This window comes from Neovison vison, chromosome 8 (genome assembly GCF_020171115.1).
Source record: "Neovison vison isolate M4711 chromosome 8, ASM_NN_V1, whole genome shotgun sequence".
NCBI classification, from domain to species: domain Eukaryota; kingdom Metazoa; phylum Chordata; class Mammalia; order Carnivora; family Mustelidae; genus Neogale; species Neogale vison.
The window spans coordinates 143,184,808-143,203,558 of record NC_058098.1 but is presented as its reverse complement, the minus strand read 5'-3'; the positions used below and the strand labels follow the sequence as shown (position 1 = coordinate 143,203,558).

At 44.9% G+C, this 18,751-nt stretch overlaps 1 protein-coding gene across 12 annotated transcripts in view; it reads left to right on the top strand.

Annotated features, from left to right (window-relative positions):
- Positions 1 to 541: 541 nt before the first annotated feature.
- Positions 542 to 18,751, top strand: part of MYT1L (myelin transcription factor 1 like) — a 393,417-nt gene continuing 375,207 nt past the window's right edge. For 4 of the 12 annotated variants that reach the window (XM_044262160.1, XM_044262163.1, XM_044262161.1 and 1 more), the window contains exon 1: positions 7,464 to 7,650. The gene's annotated coding sequence lies outside the window, so the exon portion shown is untranslated. The other 8 variants (XM_044262164.1, XM_044262162.1, XM_044262156.1 and 5 more) reach the window with 7 other exon arrangements.

Here is an 18,751-nt window from a genome sequence, read left to right as displayed (position 1 = left end):
TTTGCAGGATGTCCCCCTGGGAGCCAAGGTGGAAGCCTGAGGCGAGCTGCCACTGCATCAGGGCAGCACAGAACATCAGACAGGGAGTGTGGGGGAGAGGAGGAGGCAGGAGATTCCACACTCCACACTCCAGATTTCAATATGGCTATTTAAAAACCCTTCCCGAAACCAAGTCCACTACAGAAAATATAATGAAGCAAAAATAAAGAAAAAATATGTCACATTGTCATTTCATTATCAAACCACCCGCCTCCGATGGAACACACGCGCGTGCACACACACACATACACACACATGCGCACTTCCACAGAATGCCTTGAAATTCTAGTTTTCTTCATCATATATATATATATATATATATATATATATATATATATCTTTACCTGGTAACTAGCTGGGGTGGTGTACCTGATTTAGCTGGAGACTTTGATTTGTGGGATTGACAACCTTATTATGCAGTGAGCTTATTATTGATATTATTCTGCTCTCGGTTGCCATGGCCACCTTGTGAGAGACATTCAATTTTCTCTCTTCCATCATCATTATCTATGAGGCCATCTGTTGTGGAAAATGAATTCAGCCTCATTTGCATGACTGATAAGCAATTTTTTTTTTTATCTATTTAACAGAAGGTCATATGCCGGGGATTTGGAGCTCGTGAAAAAAAATGTGGAGAAAAAAAAGCATATCGAGAGCATGAGTGGGAGTGTGTGCATCAGGGGACGCATGTGGAAGTGAAACAGATCCCTCCGGCCCGCGAGCCGATCGCGCTGTATTTGTCAGTCCTGCCCGGGCGACATTTTTCCCCTAAGCTACCGCACACTAAGCAGAGAGAGAGCTTTCCTCGCAGCCTTCTGGAAGCCCCCTGATTTTTTTACGCGTTGTTGGTGGGTGTATTTTATTTTATGTTTTCTTCCCTGGACTATGGGTTACGGTGTCAGTAGTCACTGAAGACAAAAAGCAGCCTTTTCTGCATCTCGGTGGTAGGCGTATTCCTCATCCTTGCAGACGTGCGGTGGAAAGGGTTCTCTTTTCTTCTGGTGTCTGTTGAGCCGGCACAGTTAACAGCATTGAGCTGGTTGGTCTTTAACTCGGGAGCGGTTGTGGCCATGCTGTGGGGTGTGTGGTCCTCGTTAGGTGAGTTCTGTGCGCTTGGCGGACAGGGAGCCTCTTGCCGGACGCTGAGGGCTGCGGCTGCAGTATCCATTGTTTGCTCCTTTCTAAGTTGTTTTTACAGCATGGCTCAGAGCTGAGATGCTCCTGCGCGAGAGTTTGCAATCACAGAAGTCTCTCTTCACAGCAAAATGGGTACTGAGATGCATGCCTTAACTGTGATGTTGTTTATTTAAAAACTTGCTGCATGGACAATCCTTGGATGATTTGCTGAGACTGAAACAAAAACTTCCCAGAGACTTTCCTGGGTTCCTTTCCATTACAAACACAGCAGAGCATTGTTTCAAATGCTGTGAAAACACGAGATATTCTTGGTGTGATGTTCCCTTTGCCTCGTGGTAAGGAAGTTGACTTACATTGTCTAAAGTGAGAAACTCAAAGATTTTTAACTATAACCTAAATGTTCGAAGTTGATAGTGATGAAATATTACTTCAGTTGTAACAGAAATATGTCTTCTAAAGCAACTCAAGTATATAAACTAGAAGCTCGAACTGCAAACATTAGTTTCAAGATAGACATTAATAAGGAAATAAGTATATAGGCAAACAAACAAACTATAGAGCACTACTTTTGAATTTAGTATTAAATTATCCATGACAATTTCTTTTGCCACTAAAACCATACTATATAATCAATAAAATTTTTAAGTTATCTGTTTACTTTGAGCAAAAATATTTTTATAAGAGCTTTTATGTTAAAGTGCATTTTACTGAACAAAATTAACTTTATAGACAAAAGCACCCTACCACCACTCTTAAAGGCACAAGGGTGTCTTTCTAATTGTTCAACTTCATAAAAGTTATGCAGGTTTTAAATGATAAATAGAGCACGTCTCCCTGCAGATAAAAATGTGATTACTTTAAAAAGTGTTTCTGTACAATATTCCTTTTTGAAAGGGATAAAAAATGCAAAGTTCCATTGCATTCCCGCAAGTTTTCATCTCTTCAGGACTTTGAATACAAAGTGTTGATTGTATATTATACACACTTCTAAGTGACACATTCTAGGAAAAAATAAGTTTATTTTTTGTAATTGACCTGAAGGAAAGTGTATGATTCTATGATCTCAAGCCCAATAGGTTAACTGGTTGAAATTCTCCTTGAGGTTGTACTGTAGTTACATATTTTCTTTAATAAAGACAATAGATGATTGTTGATATGTTTGTATAATAGTTTTTTACTTGATGGCACTTTTTAAAAAACTCTTGCCACAGTATCACAGACTACTCATAAGCAAAGCAGCTGTTATGTAATCCTTTTTAATCAGCCATTTTTAAATATTTTGCTTGAGTATTACAGAAATGATTTCATTTTAATTCTTAATTACATACTTAGAAAGTTCAAAATAATAAAAACTTGATCATTTGTGAAGATTATTTAAAGTGACATCACTTTTCTCAGAGGACTATGGTTGAAGCATGGCAATGTGATACCTGGATCTCTATTATAATATGAAGGATTCTGCTTTTCTTGCCTTTTGATCAGTACATGTAGTCTTCAGATTTGTAAAGGAAAATTGTCAACTTCTGAGAAAACTAGGAGGTAGCATAGTTGATTCCCCCCCCCTTAAAAAAAGTTAATTACCAATCTTGGTTGGATTCTTCCTTGCCTCCCTGACATTTGACTGCTGCTAATTCACTGATTAATCTCATTAATGTGATTATAGTGGGATTTGGAGCTGGCTGCCATTGTTCTGCAGACTGTGCTCTTCAGCCCGAGCACTTGCCACCTCATTCAGTTTTGCTGTGATTTTTCAAAGGCTGGTTGAGTGAGCCATTGTGAGCCAGGCTTCTCCCCCTTTCCCTTTCAGCACCGGGAGCTGTCCGCCGCGGATGGCAATTACATCCAGCGGGGACGGACTTCCCAGGAGTTCACTGGCGAGTAAAAATGGCTCACTTGCTTCACCTTCATGATTGTGCTTGTTGAGGTAGAAGCAAGGGCAGCCTTGATGCTCACAACTGGGTGCTTTGGAGATGGTGGGAGAAAAGACATGCAATCTTAGTATTTTATTTTGCACATAAATATTTTATCCTACTTTCCAAATTACCAAACATATGATCTCATTAAAATTACTTGCATCTGTACAACGGTGAATCGAAAAACTGTAAACCCTAGGTAGACATGTTTTTCAAATGGAAAATCTTTTTTGTAATGGCAATTTATGTAATTATTGATAAAATCTAGTTTTGAAATGATGAGTCAGGATTATCAAGATGAACCAGGAAGGCAAAAAGTATGCATGAAACATAAATTTCAACTTCTTTTGAGTTATACTTGCATCCTACAGCAGGACTTAGGCTGATTTCATAAATCTGTGTTAGAAGCTGAGATCAAAGCTGAAGGCCCCATAATTTGTGACCATGTATGTGTGGTGTACCAAAATTTCTAAAGGAATCTGAGCACATAATTTCCCTTTGGATTGTAAAATTTAACAAGCATGATTTTAGGAAAATGTGGGTATTTTTCAAAAAGGATTCTTTTCAGTGTGTGGCTTTCATTGTTCCTGTTGTGTTTTTCACCGACCTTGTTTATTTATTTATTCTTTTATGTCTTGAAAAATATTTATAGTTCATGCTTTACCACTGAATATGTCTGATGTTTTATGTCTGTTTTATATGCCAATTTTCAATAGATTAGGGAAAAGAAATGTTATTTTGCAACTTCAGGGCTTTTTAAAGTTTTTCTACTTGTTAAAACTATATTTAAAATTTAGAGTTAACAATCTATTTGTTGATTTCTTTTTAGAAATATTTCACATGTGTGATTTAAAAATCCAAATCAGTTTTCTATGAAAAATTTACTTTGTTGCCTAAATGATATTTTCAAAGTCACATGGGTAAACCAGATTTCCAGCTCTACCTGTAGGATAATCTGATTTGCAGGAGAGGCATTGCTTTCAGAAACATAATACATCACCTAAAATACTTTGTTTACTTACTCTATATTTTGATGGCTACATTTTTAACTTCAAACAACTTAACATTTTAGTTACTCTTAAATATTTATGTTAAGAAACCCACTCAGTGGAATAAGAGGGACTAATGAAACACTTTTTGGTGCAGACCGCCCTGCTCTGACACTGAAGTATGGCTCATCAGGCTGTCCTCTTGAGTTCAGGGCTACAGTTCCAACCAATAACCAGGTTTTCCAGTTGCACCTACTACTTAGCCATGAAGCCTGCCTTGATACAAAGCCTCACCAGAAGTCTGTCCAGGCAGCAGATGAATAGTAGATTCAGAAAGAAAGATCTTTAGTTTTGGCAAATTCTTACAATCCAATTATTTCTTATTATAATTTGATTGTAATAGTATTATGCTCTTTCTTATGTTCAGTGGTTTAAAAAGCCCTTTACACGAATGACTTCCTTTTGTTTTCTTTGAAAAATATGTGTAGCATTCCTCAGGAAGGAGTAATGGAGGCTAAACTTGAACAAAACTTGCAAATGATTAACATTGTTCAGCCGGCCAAGTTTCATCACAGTATATTCTTCAAAACACTGTACCTGGCATTGATCTGAATGTTTAGTTCCAAACTAAAGAGAAAGGATATCACAAACTTAAAATTATGTGTGTATAAAATTATTTTATTTTGAAGTGGCAGGGATAAAGCACATATAAGTACCACATGTGGCTGATATTCAAAAAAGATATTTTAAATTGGCATACACTGCAATTTAGAAATAATGTCCATGATGGCCATAACTGGTACAAGAAATAATACTAAATACCTTTGGGGTAATTTATTGTATGATTTTCCTGATATTAGATTATTCTAAGGTAGCAGCTATATGTTTTCCATCAGTGGGCTCTATGTCAATGCAACATGGTTTCAGTTTGGAGTATGCTTTGTGTCCTGTCTTCTCTCTCTCTCTCTCTTTCCCTCTCCCTCTGTCTCTCCCTCACTCTCCCCTCCCCCCTCTCCCTTTTTCTCCCTCTCTCTTTAACTCTGTTCCTGTTTGTCTGTTTTTGCCTCCCTCTCTTCTCTCTGTCTCTCTCACACCTGCATTGTTCAAGCATACACAATGATTTTTCTATGCCTGTTTCCACAATGAGACTGTTTTAAGCTTTGACATCATAATGAGTCCTCAGGGTATCTGTGGAGGTAATCAGAGATGGCAGAGAAGATGTAAGCCAGGTGGTATAAAACTAGAAAGAACGCATAAATGCTTATTTGTTATGTGAAGCAATACTGATAAGCATTGCTGTATTGGGCTGTTCTGTTAGAAAATTTTTCCTAAAATGTATCTCTTTAAAAAAAATCCCTACTCCCCACGTGGTGATTATTGGAAAAGTTGGGAGGGGGAGGAAACGTTTTAGTCTAAGTGTAAGGGTGTTGTGCTGTGAGGAGAGAGCAGTACAGGGTGTTCTCCTAAAGCATTTCTCGCTCTCAGGCTGCGGCGGTTTCCAGCAGGGCTGGGTGGAACAGGCACGGGAGGCTCTGTAGTAACCAGCACGTCTGCTCTCAACACGCCAGGCGACAGGCTCGGGATTTAGAGGAATCGCCTCGGAAAGCCAGAATGGGGGGTTCTTGGTAACTTCAGACTTGAGTGCTGTCCCCGACGGAAGCCACAGTGGGCGCCTTGCGCTGTGCAAAGTCTGCAGTGCCTCATCAGTGCTGGCGACTCTGCCCTAGACTCTCCCTGAGCACGGCGAGCTGACAGCCCGGCGCCGGAGGGCGCGGGCCCGTGGAGCAGGGATGCAGAGGGGAGAGCGAGCAACACGTGCCAGGGGCTCTCCACAGCGGAAATAGCCCTGCATGTGTGGGGAAATAGACTGCGGAGCGGGATTTCGCTTCATGGCCACCAACTCCTCTGCAAAAAAGGTATCCCTTTCTTTCCATTTAAAGGTTGCCTGAGATGTATGTGGTGGTTGCAACTTCCAGCGGTTGGGAATGATTTCACCTGGTCTCTTAAGTACTTGAACAAATAGTTGTCTGCTTGCCTACCTGACGATCTGCAGCTCTTATGTGATGACAGATTCTGAAACTTCCTAAAATCGCGTGGTTTGGTGTGTACAGGAGCCAACAATGGACTCTTTCTCCAACAGAGCTAGTCCTGCAGGATCAGGTTTCTGTGGGCAGGCGCCCGAGGTGCCTGCGTGCCGCTGGAGTTGTCATGAAACACAAGCCTGTGTCTGCAAGGCTAGTGTCCAGGGGCAGGAGTGGGAGGTGCTAAGTAGCCTTTGTGATTTCGTGTGCACTCTCATAGTGGTGAGTGTTAGAACAGAGAGGTTTGCAGGAAGTGTGCTGGTGGAGGCGCTGCTGGACCCAAGCCTTTATTGCCTGACTCAAGAAGCCATCTCTAAAATCAGCACTTTTTCTTTAACCAGAAAAATGCTAATGAAAGTCATATATCTATGTTCCATTTTGTATTTCTGAAATCTTACTTGGTCTTGCCTTTTCAGATAGAACTTTTTGGGGTATTTGCTTTCCTCCCAACAAGACCAAGAGGCTGATGATGTGTTAACTTTCTTGGAGAAATAGTTTTATGTCTTTTGTTTTAAGAGCAAGTGATAAAAGGAGCTCCCACTGAAGCAGCGCGGAGCGTGGTTGGCAGCCCCGGAGAGGTTCAGGAGTCCGTGCCAGTTAACTCTTGTGTAACTGTTCTCCCATCGGAAGTGCCGGGGCAATTCGGAATCTCTTCTGGTTTTGTTTCGATGCTGAGCAGTAGTACCGTGTACAATATTGTGGGTGCAGCTGACTTGGTGAGATTTCTTTAGCCACAGCATGAATTCGCCGTAACATCCATGATGGTGGGAGGTAATTTGAGATCTACTGCCTAAGCCGGCCACGGTTCCCGGCCTGACTCCGGTATTTCCAGTTCTCATCTATTACATTGAATACGGCACTGCACATGATACACATTCAGCTCTAGAGATTTAGGGGCCTGTGGGTACAATGTAAGAAGCATACAGCGTGCATCCCCAATCTTGTCTGACTGTGTTGCAGGCTTAATAAACAGGAAGGTTAGAAATCACCGGTTTAATCCACAGCTATCACTTGAAAAATAGCTAGCTCAGCGCTGAAGTTCCCTCCCGTGCTAGGACTGGGGGAAATGGATATGTTTTGTAGTGCTTAGAGGATGCAGCCTGCCACAGGGTAAGTCGGAGGCAGCTGGTGCTGCTCCGCGGCCACGGCCTCCCCGGGAGCCGCCGCCTGACGCCCAGCCCGGCCGCCGAGGCTCGGCTCCCTCCACCAGGCAGCGCGGGGCGCGTGACAGCCTGGCCGGCATTTAGTGGTGTCAACTTATTAATTTCCATCTTCGACTTCAGGCCTGTTAGTTTCCTGTCTGAAAGCATTATTACTTTTGTCCATGTGGCAAAATAATTAGCATACAGATGAGCAGCGGCCAGGCGCCTGAGCGCCGGCGGAGGACGATGTGCAGTGCAGAGTTGATTGGATGAATGCGGAACAAACGGTGGGCGTTCGGGAGCGCTGCAAGAGTTCTGGAGTCCTGGAGCAGGGTGCGGGATTTTCTGGGTGAGTCCCCAAGATGGAAGGCAGGGTGGCCGCCGTGGGGATGGCTGCTTGGCAGGAGCCGGCCTAGCCAAAGCAGCCGGGGGCCTGCAGCCCCGCAGCCCCGCAGAGGCAGACCATGCATCTGGACCACTTGGTTTTGCGGAGGCTCAGGTTTCTCTCTGATGCTCCCTGCAGGTAAATATGTCCTGTCCTCCTTGTTGTTGCCAAGCGGTGGCTGCGCTCCCCAAAGTGGAGCAAAGTTCAACTCCTCCTGGTCAGCAACAAAAGAACCATCCTCTGCGGCTGGCTTTGGGGTACTTGCTTGATGCGTCTTCCCATGCCTGTGTCTGCAAGTGAGAATTCCCCGGAAGGAGATGACTGCCTTCAGATCTTTACAGCAGCCATGATTCAAGGTGTTTAATTAATGTTTTCTGGAACAGTGTATCCAGACCAGGAGGATGAGCTAACGCGGTTTCAGTTCAAGCTCAGGCATAATTGGTTTTGCCTGGTATATATTTTTCCTAGCTGGAAGAGGATTTTTGGCTAATTTAACCAGCAACTTACGAGAGATTGTGAAAATCGAACTCAAGTTTGTATTGATTCTGTAGAATCCACAGATAGGAAATAGAAAAATTAGCCCTGCCTCTGATACTTTCGGTTCTTTTCGGGGAAAGAACTAATAACAATAATAATGGAAACTGGTTTTGCAAACCCAGTTGGGAGATAAGTATTAGCCTGCTGGAATCCCGGTTCTGACATACATTTCTTATATAATTCTCTGACTGTAATACTGCAATAGGGGTGTTTTTGTGTCTAGTTAGAAATACTTCCTTCTCTGGGAATTCTCCGATAAATAGTTCTCTCTTGTTTTCATAATTTTTACTCTCCTTAAAAGGTAAGCTTGTCATTTTAACTGACCTAATTATTTCATGTTTCTAAGGTGGAACTCAAGTAGGAATTACTATCCTTGAACTGCCTATTGATGGTTTCTTAAATATAGCAAATCACTTCAGGATTTTATTTTGCTTTTATTTTTAGTTTTCTTTTCTTTTCTTTTTTTAAGAGTTGCCTTCCTTAAGCTCTTTTCCTTAGACAATGACAGCAACCATTTGACAGAAAATTCAACTTTCTGGAGGGTCATTTCTCCTGTTTTAAAAAAACTATGCCTTTCCCCAAAAGGAAAAAACAAACAAACAAACAAACCAACTCTCTTATAGAGAAACGAACCCTCAAATACAAGGTGTCAGAAAACATATTAACCCTTTGTGGGAAGCCCCTGTCACTTGGCTTTGATCATTTCCCCTAGTGCTGCAAGTTTCTGAGCACTCACACTGAGCTCTTTATTTTCTTGCGTAATAGATGAATTCTCTATTTTTATATCAATGCATATATATATAATCTTTTTAATTATATTTTTTAAATTGCTAGTAGCAGTGTCATTTTTTTATTTAATTCCACAGTATTAAATGCCAAATTGTTCTCAGATTCATGAACTCTTATCAAGAGAAAATGAGTGTTTCCATTATTTTTCCACACTGTATTTCATTTTATTACTGAGTCCAGCTTTCCCCGATTAAAATAACTCCTTTTAGTTTGGTGATGGTTATAACTTTCTTGGGGCAAAATATGAGCATTAGTCTTTACTCTCAATGTGTCCGTTTACAAACAGAAGGGAGCTCGGGCATGACACCTCCCAGTCTTCCTTTGTGCCTGGCTGCCCTCGGAGGTGTCGTCCAGCTTCTTTTTAAGGGCCAAAATTATGTCATGAGTTTCCACTTGACAGACTCACTTTATGCCACTATCTGTCACATTAGCTCTCAGGCACTGTGGAGTTGGGAAGGGCTTGCCTTCAAAGACAATGAAAGAATGAAGTCCCATAGCTAGAAATGTGGTGTTCTACACCTGCGTGGGAGTATGATTTCTAAGGGGGCCCGCCTGCCTGCCTTCCTCCCTTCCTTCCTTCCTTTCCTTCTTTCTCCTCCTCCTCCTTCTTCTTCTTTTTATTTTTATTTATTTAATTATTTATTTGGTTTACCTCTAAGGTTGAAGATCAACTTTGGAAGAAAAGCAGCTTTTCGTAACAAATCTTTTAAGCAGTCAATGAGGTGCCAAAATATTAGCTGGAACTCAGGGCCTCTTTGCCTCACTAGGGAAGAGGGGCTGGCAGACAGGCAGACGTCTACCCTCTGGGGTCTGTTCTGTGCCATGGGTGCCCCAAGGCCAGTCTCTTCACGGGCTCCCGTGGATTGTAAATGAAGATGGGTGTAAATAGTTTTCTTTCAAGAGGTTATTTGGTTTTATTATTTTTTTAAATTCTGTACTCGGATGTATTTTTGCAGTCCCAGGAGTACTCAATTAATCTCTTCAAAGGTTTTGCGAGTGAGGGTGGATATGTGTTTTTCAAACCCCAGCGTGAAAGTATTGTGTGCAATCTGACAGTACTTCAGCCGTTGGGTCAATACGTGTACCATGTGAACCTGCTTTGGATATGTTTGTGTACTCGTGGAGAGAGCTGGAAGGAACTTTAGGGCTCAATATTACATGCCGCCTGCTTTGTACTGAGGTCTGGCTGCTCTAGTCTCAAATTGCTTTAGAGAAAATGTCCTAAAGATTATTAGACATTTACTTGAGATATTTTCAGATTTGGAATGTCCAGTGTAGATCTCTAAATCAAACAATTCTTGAATTAATAATTTATGGGGTGGGGGCTCTTAGTCCCTTGTCAGTTCTCTGATCTCTAGGGGCAGATACTGTTTTGGGTAGACCTTCACGCCATCCCTCAACCTGGGCTCATAATGTATTTCAGTGGCACTCAACAAAATGGTTTTTTTTTTAAAGTCAGCATTACCTCTCGGCTCCAGGGCTCACTGCATCACTCAAGCCTGAAAGGGAGGGGGAGTTCTTAGAGACTGACTTTAAATTTGGCCCAGTCTCCTCCTACCCGGGTGCATGTATGCCTCCAGCCTGTGCCATCCGAACAGAAGCTGAGAGCACGGGCACAGTCGCCATGAAACAATGCTAGCCAGACTGGTTGTGGAAATAATCGAGTCTGCAGGGCACCCCATAGAGAGCCATCAAATCGAGTCTGCTCTGAGCTGTCTGTAGATGGTGAACATTCAGAAATCAATGCTGCATCTGCTAGTGGACCCTCTGGCTCCCTGAAACTCCCACCTGCCTAATGCATCTGGGCAAGAGCTTTCCAGAAACCAGTTTCCTTCAGGATAAATTTAATACGTCTTGAGGGCCAGGCACAAGCAAATTGATTCTATCTCTGCACCAGGAAAACTCATAAACATCTGTAAGGACACAGATTTTCAACAAGCCCCAGATTAGGGGGTACGATTTTGTGAAATATCCCAAGCCTACTCCCTTCATACCTCATGCCAGCATGGCGTTTTTTAATTAGGAAGTTGATTAAAAAGGGCACGGTAGACCACGGATGTACGGTCCTTTGGCGTCCGTCCAGCTGCTTGTTGTCTGGGTCGCGGAAAGTGCTGCTCATCACTAGTTGCAGGGAAGAGGGGGGATGATCATCGGCCCGAGGGAGGGGAGGATGAGATCGTCCTGATGTATGTGCGGATGGCAGTCGGTTGTCGCTTTCCCCAGACGAGGCTTCTCTGCAGACAGACCTGCTGGCTTCCTTCGGGAAACAGTGACCGTTTGGGCCGTGCCCACACGCAGCAGCTAGAGGGTTACACTGAGGGACTCAGAGGTTCCGATGGTGTGACAGGGCATAACTACGTGCGTTTTCTAAATTCACATTTATGCTGACCTTGTGTCCTGTAGCTTGCAGTGAACGGTGGGAGTTGCCAGAGAGGGATGGAGGGATGTGCTGTTTATCATCAAGAGTTATTGCTTTTTTCCTTTTTTCTTCTCTTTCTTTTTTTCTGAGGGAAATTCCTTTCTTCACTAGCTTTTTTATTCTTTTCTTTTCTTTTTTTTGGGGGGGGGCTTGGAGTATATTATCAGAAGAGTAAATTATTATGCTTAAGTGTAGTGCTCCTGAGGCCACTGTGGTGTGAATAAGTTGCATGGCGTGGATTTAACCCTATGCCAGCCTAGTGTGGCACTTTCCCACGCCTGTGCACACCGAAGAAGTATGAGGCACCCACCGTGGACCCAGATGAACTGCCGATGCTGAGACCCCTTGTGTCTAGGGCAGACGCTAACTCAGGGTTCAAGATCAGAGGAAAGGGTGTCCCCGGGGGATCTCTGCTGTGGGGGTAGTGATTCTTTCTTTTGTTCTCTTTCTCATGGACCCTACTGGCACGTTAATGATTAGGTTTAGATTTTGCATTTTAGAAGAGTTTAGGGGAGAGTCCAGCTGGGTCGGTAACAGTGAGGGCAGCCCAGGGGCTCCCTTCACCATCTTCTCCTGGGAAAAAAACCAAAACATCCAAGTCGGTGTTGACGATTGCAGGCAGGGCCCCTTCCGTTCAGCTGTGCTTTCCCTCTTAGTAGTTAACTGAGTGCTTCGTGCAACCTGCGTGCACTGAGCACCTATTACATCCAAAGAGCCCGAAGAGAGGGGGCTGACAGCTGAACTTCCGAGCCACACGGCTCAGTGTGTGTGTGCATAAGTTTTAGTCAATGTATGTTCATGTATAATCTAAAATATGTATATGTAACATAGAGAATACTGTGATACCCTACATGCGTTACCTGTCATGTACATAATATGTTAGAGATTGTATTTGTAGATTATATGCAAACACATAAAGATAAACTTATCTTAAATATAAATGTATATTTCGGATGAAGGGTAATCTCAAATTCTTCCAGACCTACTTTTTCTTAAATACATTTCGAAGTAGAGTAAGCCACTTTTCTGACTTAATCATAAGAATAGGGTAAACATTGATGCCCCTTTCTTAGATGATTAGTGCTTCAGGGATCTGGGCGATCATTCTGAAAATTAGTTCTCAATTACATGGCCTGGTATAATCCTATTTCTCTATGTAATTATATATGCGATTTGAGTTTATCACCTTCTTATAAAATTTAAGCTAGAAATCCCAACTTTGTGAGGGTTCGGCATGCTTGTCCTCACTCAGCACAGCCTCCGTCCTGACGTCAGCCATCCCATTATGGTCTGCAGTCGCAGTCGAAGCAAGTTTTTGCTTCCCTGAGAATGCGCAAAACAGTAAACAAAACGCTATTTTGAGGAAGGAGGGTTGGCAAGTGTCAGGTGTCTATTTTGCAATTTTGGAACCTTTCAAAGCTGTTGGTCCCAGAGATCAGCCACAGTGCGTCTGAGCACAGTGTGGACTAGCATTAACGGCTGAGGCCGCGCTGCCAAACAAGTGGGAAGAGCCCTGGGTCCTGCTCACCCCCCGCCACCCCCCCCCCGGTCATCCACGGGCTCAGGGGCCGGAGACGCGTGGGAAGGAGGAGAGGACGGCTCAGACGGGAAACTGGCCGTTCGGTGGAGTCTCCGCCACGTTTCCACTGAGTCAGACCCGAATGAACACACCTATCTCTTCGGAATTAAGAATCTGTGATTCAATCCTGTGAAAGAAAAGTCAGATTAGAACGAGTGTTTTATATTCTCTTGGAGTCTGAAAATTTAAGTGGCTCAGTCATCAAAAAGCTGCATGTCTTTGCTTAACAACGGAAGTCTGGGATGGCACCAAGTGGGCGGTGCCCGCTGATGCTGGACGCGTGTAGGAACCGGAGACGAGATCTTACCCGTTTGCTCAGATGCGTTTCAGACTAACTTATTACTTGCTCTTTGGTTAACATGGCACATTTGGTCCTGAATTAATACTTGGAATTTTCCACAGGATTTGCATGATAAATCTAACAGTATCTTTTCATAGTCCCCAGGATAAGAATGAAGGTAGTTTCACTGCCCCATTTTTTTTTTGTTTGCTTGGTTTGTTTTCTGTTGTTGTTTTTTGGTTTTTGGATTTGATGGTATTTTGTTTTTTTTGTTTGTTTGTTTTTTAGCTAATATGCTGTTACTGGGGTTTTGTTAGCTCAAAAACAATCCTTTTCCCTAAGAGACTCACACCCGTAGTGCCAGCCAAGAAAGGTTGTGTCCGTTCTCCAGGGATGCGCTGACACACTGTTTACCAACGGGCTGTGGCACCTGCTCTTCTGCTTTTAAAGTTAATGATCAAAACAGTGCGTGGTCAAGGGGTCAGTATGGCAGGGAAGACAGTCACATTTGTGAGATTACAGGTGACTCCCTGTTTTTAATACATAACATTTCATTTGGCATTAAATTTTGCATAAGTTGGAAAGTATACTCAGCCTGAGACAAATAACTCCTTATCACAGGTACCAACAATCTGGTGGTTTGATGCAGAATGTGTCTTAGGGTTCATATGTGCTTTATATCTTCTAAACCCAACACACAGAGATTGAATCGTTTGTTTCAGCTCAGAGTATTAGTCCTGAAATGTAATGCTGGACAATCGGCATTAGAAAAATGGGTCTATCTCTAGGTATGAAAAAACATCCAGTGCGGTATCTCCAGCCCCTCATCCTCCAGCGTGAGCCCTGACCGGGCACTCCTTCCCACTTAGATTCTCTGACAGGGGAGTCTGCCCAAGGCAGCCATCGACGAGAGCTTTGGGGCAATGTCCTCCCTGCTGGCTCCTGACCCTGTGTTTTCAGGAAAACCATTTACAGATTCCTTCGCTGATCTCAGGGGCTTTTCTGGGGACACAATCCCATGCTGGTCTGCTCGCCGCTCTGATGCCGCACACCTTGCACACGCTCTGACAACTTCCTCGCTGGACGGAATACCACCAGTGACACTAGGAAATGTCTCATCCCAATTAGCTCCTTGGAGGGGATTTTCGCCTATTATTATCCATTCTATTTATTTATTTATTTATTTATTTATTGTCCTTTCTGTTGTCTCCGTGATCTCTTTCATCCCTAGCCAACCTAGACAGTGACAGAGAGTCCACGTGAAACAGTCTGGGGGAGAAGGGCGTTCCTGTCCGTCCGCCTTCCTCATAGTTCACGGATGGCTCGGGAGAGGTGGTCTAGCTCTGTGCGTCCCAGCCCCCTTGCTTCAAGTGAGGGGCTGAGCTGTGCTTCCTCAGCCCCTCCCCCTTCTGGCACGACAGGACAGTGTCTGCCATCCTCACACCGGGCCTGCTCGGCAAGGGGGTCCCTGCTCTGTGCTGCGGCTCCATGCTGGTGGCAGGCCCCTGCCGGAGGGACGCACCTCCTGCTCCTGGTTTGGGTGTGCTCTTACGGCGAGGAGCACGGCGCAGGCCTAACTCCCTCAGCCGGGAAAACACGGAGGAGGTGTTTGTTGTTTTTGACGGGTGCGTCTGACCCAGGATTACCAAGGTCCGCTGAATTCATCCAATCGAAGGCTTCTGGGCCATCCTGAATAATCACTGGGTCACGCGTGAAACTCACATAGGTAGCTGAAAACTAACTCTGTTTTAAGTCAGTGTCTCTCTTGATTTTACGTCTTTTGTGGCTATAAATTATTTTACTTTGCAAGTATTCTACCGTGGTGATTATGGTGGGTGAGTGGTCCTGAGAGAATGCAAAAATGGATGTGCCCCCAGGACTCCAGTGCTCCGGCTTCACCTCTCCTGACGCGGTGGGACCGTGCCTCGTCCTCCTGCCCGGTCCAGACGGAGGAAGTGCGGCACCTGTAGTTGGGATCGCTAGGTCTGATGCTCGAAGACCCGGGCCCGCTGGCTTCCGGGCTCACCTTTCCCTCCAGGAAGCCGTGTGTACACGGCAGTAACAGCCGGGGGACGGAGGCTGGACTGGCCCATGCGCGTAGGGGTGAGGCCGTGTCACGCAGTCCGTGTCCCACCTTTGTCCCCAAATCACACACAAGATCTCACAAGTCGACAAACACTGAGCTTTTACCCCAGTACCCAACGGTACATGATCTTCCCCAATCCGAAAGAATGAGCTAAATATTTCCCTCACAATACCCCAGTGAAGTAGAGAAGAACATGGAACCCTCGTGGGAAGCAAATAAGGCAGAGCCACCAGCGCACAGGTGGACTTAGACCCGCACGCTCTGTCGTCACCCGCAGCGACTCCTCACCAAGTCCCAGAAGCCTGTCCGGGTGCCTCTTACCAAAGAGGTTCCTTTGGGAAACTTTAAATGAAGATATGTTTCACTTAATAAAACAACCCACTCTTTCGAGAGCTCAAAACGCCAAACGTGGAACTTGTACGTGTTGGGAAGTGTTTCCCACAGCGGAAGCCATGGGCGGGCCGGAGGGAAGAGGGAGCGGGCCCGCAGGCCAAGGCCGCGAGGACGCGCCTCCGACTCTCCGCTCTGCTCCTTCCAGCTCCAACGAGAAGTGGGACGTTGTGGAGATAAACCAACTGCTACAGTCATCCTTTCAGAAGTTCCAAAGTCTGGAGTGTCAGTGACAAGGACCCTCACTCTGTGCAAGCCCGAACTGTGGACACGGTGTATTGAAATACGGAGACACACGATCAGAAAAACACCAAGATGATGTTCGTGACTCCCCTGGTGCTTGGCTAACGCATACGCCGCCCCGAAGGCTTTACTCGGGCCCTACGTCGTGTGGAGCTTCCACGAACCTCTGGGCCCTGTAGTGAAGACCTTATTATCTCTGTCATCACAGAAAGCAAACTGGCGTACTTATTAAAGGGTTCAGATTATTAAAGATAATACTGTTCGTATTATCTTTAATATACTGTTTACGAAAACAAACGCCCAAGCACAAAGCGTTTTATTCCATGGGAGGGAGTCAACGGCCCCGTGTCTCTAAGTTTGGTACTTGCTGCGGCGGATGACAGCGGCTTCCAGGACCCGGCGCCGATCTTCTGACCGTGCGCGGTGGGGGCAAGCACGGAGCCACGTGCGCGGCCCAGCCCCGGCCACGAGCTCGCAGAACCTGGGTGAGGACACAACATACAAACGCAGGAGACGGTAAATAGAAACAAACAGACAATTTTCACAGACAGTCAAGGTACCAGGAGAAACCTGGCATGTTCATCGGCGCTTGTCCACCGTGGCATCGCGCGGTCCTCCGGGGCGAGGATGCAGAGGGAGGTCCTGGGGCACGGGTGGCAGCCATAAAGAGGTCATGTTTGAGCCAATTCTTGAAAATAAATGTAACTCGATGTGTGGGAAACAAGGCTTCCTCTATTAACAGGGGCACAGCAAGAGCAGTGAGTCAAGGCGACTCTGAATTGTCATTACGAGTGATGTTTGACGGTGTGGGGTGGTGCACTCTGTGACGTTACCTGCGGCCCGTGCGTGCCCGCCAGTGCATCTTGGGACGGAGACACGCAGAGAGGCGGGCACAGTTCTATTTTGAAAACTATTCATAGGTTACTTTTTAAAAAGTTTTTATAAATGCGTGTCATTTTATTCTATGATCTAAATACAGGACACTCTCAAGGCTTTTTGATTCTATGGCATGATTAACAAAGAGATTAATGACATTTAATCTTGTGGCATTCACTAACAATTCCATAAGATGGATCATAAAACAGTTAAAAATACATCGAAGGAAGCAATGGGAATAATTATTTTTCTTATTTGCTCTGGAAATCTCCATGTGTGAGCAGGAATTTCTCTCTCTCTCTCTCTCTTTTTATTTCTTCAGAGAAAGAGGTGTGTTATAGAGACAAGTATACAGGGAGCCCTATGATCGAATAAAGTTTGGACTCCCAAAATGTTTTTAAATTATGAGTGAAGATAAATAAGCCATTCGATTCAGGCTCCAAGATGGCTTTTAAATTAGTAGTGATTTAGTCCTTCCGTGTTAAGATCAAATGTAAACATGACTCGCAGAATGTATAATGTCGCTAAAAGTAAAGATGTGAATAATGTTTCTGGATAGAACCAAAGCAGTGCCATGGACTGGTTCTAGGAGGTGGCTTGGGCATTTTCTAGAGTAGCAAACCAGCGGTGCCCACTAGGAAGGCTTCACGAGGGTCTGCGATGGCGTCCAGCAGGCTCTTTCCCATGTGAGCTCTTTCAGGCCTTGTTTTCTTCCACCATCTTTTCTGAAGAATAGTTATTTCAAAATAATTTGCAAACTAAATCACGCTTAATTCAAGCCATACTGGAGGTACCAGTGTGCCGTCTGGTTCCACATCTTCTGATCTTGGGCGCACCCCGCAGCTCGGGAGCTCGGGCCGCGAGGTGGGCTCGCACTACACAGTCCGCCGCGGCCGCCTCCCCAGCCTTGGAACACGCATGTGGAAAGAGCCCGAGAACCAACGATTACACCTGACTTCCAGTTTCGTTTTTATCAAGCGAGATTTTCAGAAAGTAATGTGCTGAATTTTATCAGCTTTTTTTTTTTTTTAATAAAAATGCCATCACTGTGCAAAGGACACTGAAAAACATCAGTAAAAACTTGCTACTTCCTTCCCCCTCTGTCCCTTGATGTGCTGGAGGCTGTGTGTGTAGCCTTCACTCATGGATGTTCTGAAAGGAATGTAAACATGTAAGCAGCTTGTGTTCATGTTCTTGGTTCTCCCTGTCCCATTCTTTCCATTGTTTCCCCAACGCCCAGGCCAGTCACGGCGCGTGCCTCTGCCGCGTCCACTTTTCCCACACAGCCAACCCCAAGCATCAGCTAAATGGCCAAGGGGTCAAGAAAAGTTCTCTCTGTCTCTGAAATTCTTCCTGGCCTTCCCTTCAGGCTGCTTCGGACCAGAACCTCCCTCGTCCCCGTCCCCGGGTCCTCCATGTCCTCACAGGCCCTCCCACAGACCTGGATGGAATGCCCCGTACATGATGAGTTCTAGGTCACCCAGTACAGGCTTCGTTCGTCTCTCTCTCCATCCCTCTCTCTTCCTAGAAGTGGGAAGAATGGGTACCGGGAGGAAACTCTCAGAAACTCACTACTGGTAGTGAAAACCCGTAACAACCCTCCGCAGGGCCCTATCCTGGTGAGGACTGGAGGGGTGGAGAGTACATTGCTGTTCTAGTTCTCACGTGTCACCAAGAGAAACAACTGGTCAGACGCCAAAGAGAGAGGCCGTAAGAAAGAGAGAAATGGGAACAGAGAGGGAAGCGAGGGGCCGGGACGCACTTTTGGCTCCTGGGTGGCTTCGCAGACACGGGGTCCCGGCTCTTGTCTCACTCTCGTGTCTTCCGCTATGGGCCATCCTCTCTGCAAACTCCTTTTCCGAACCG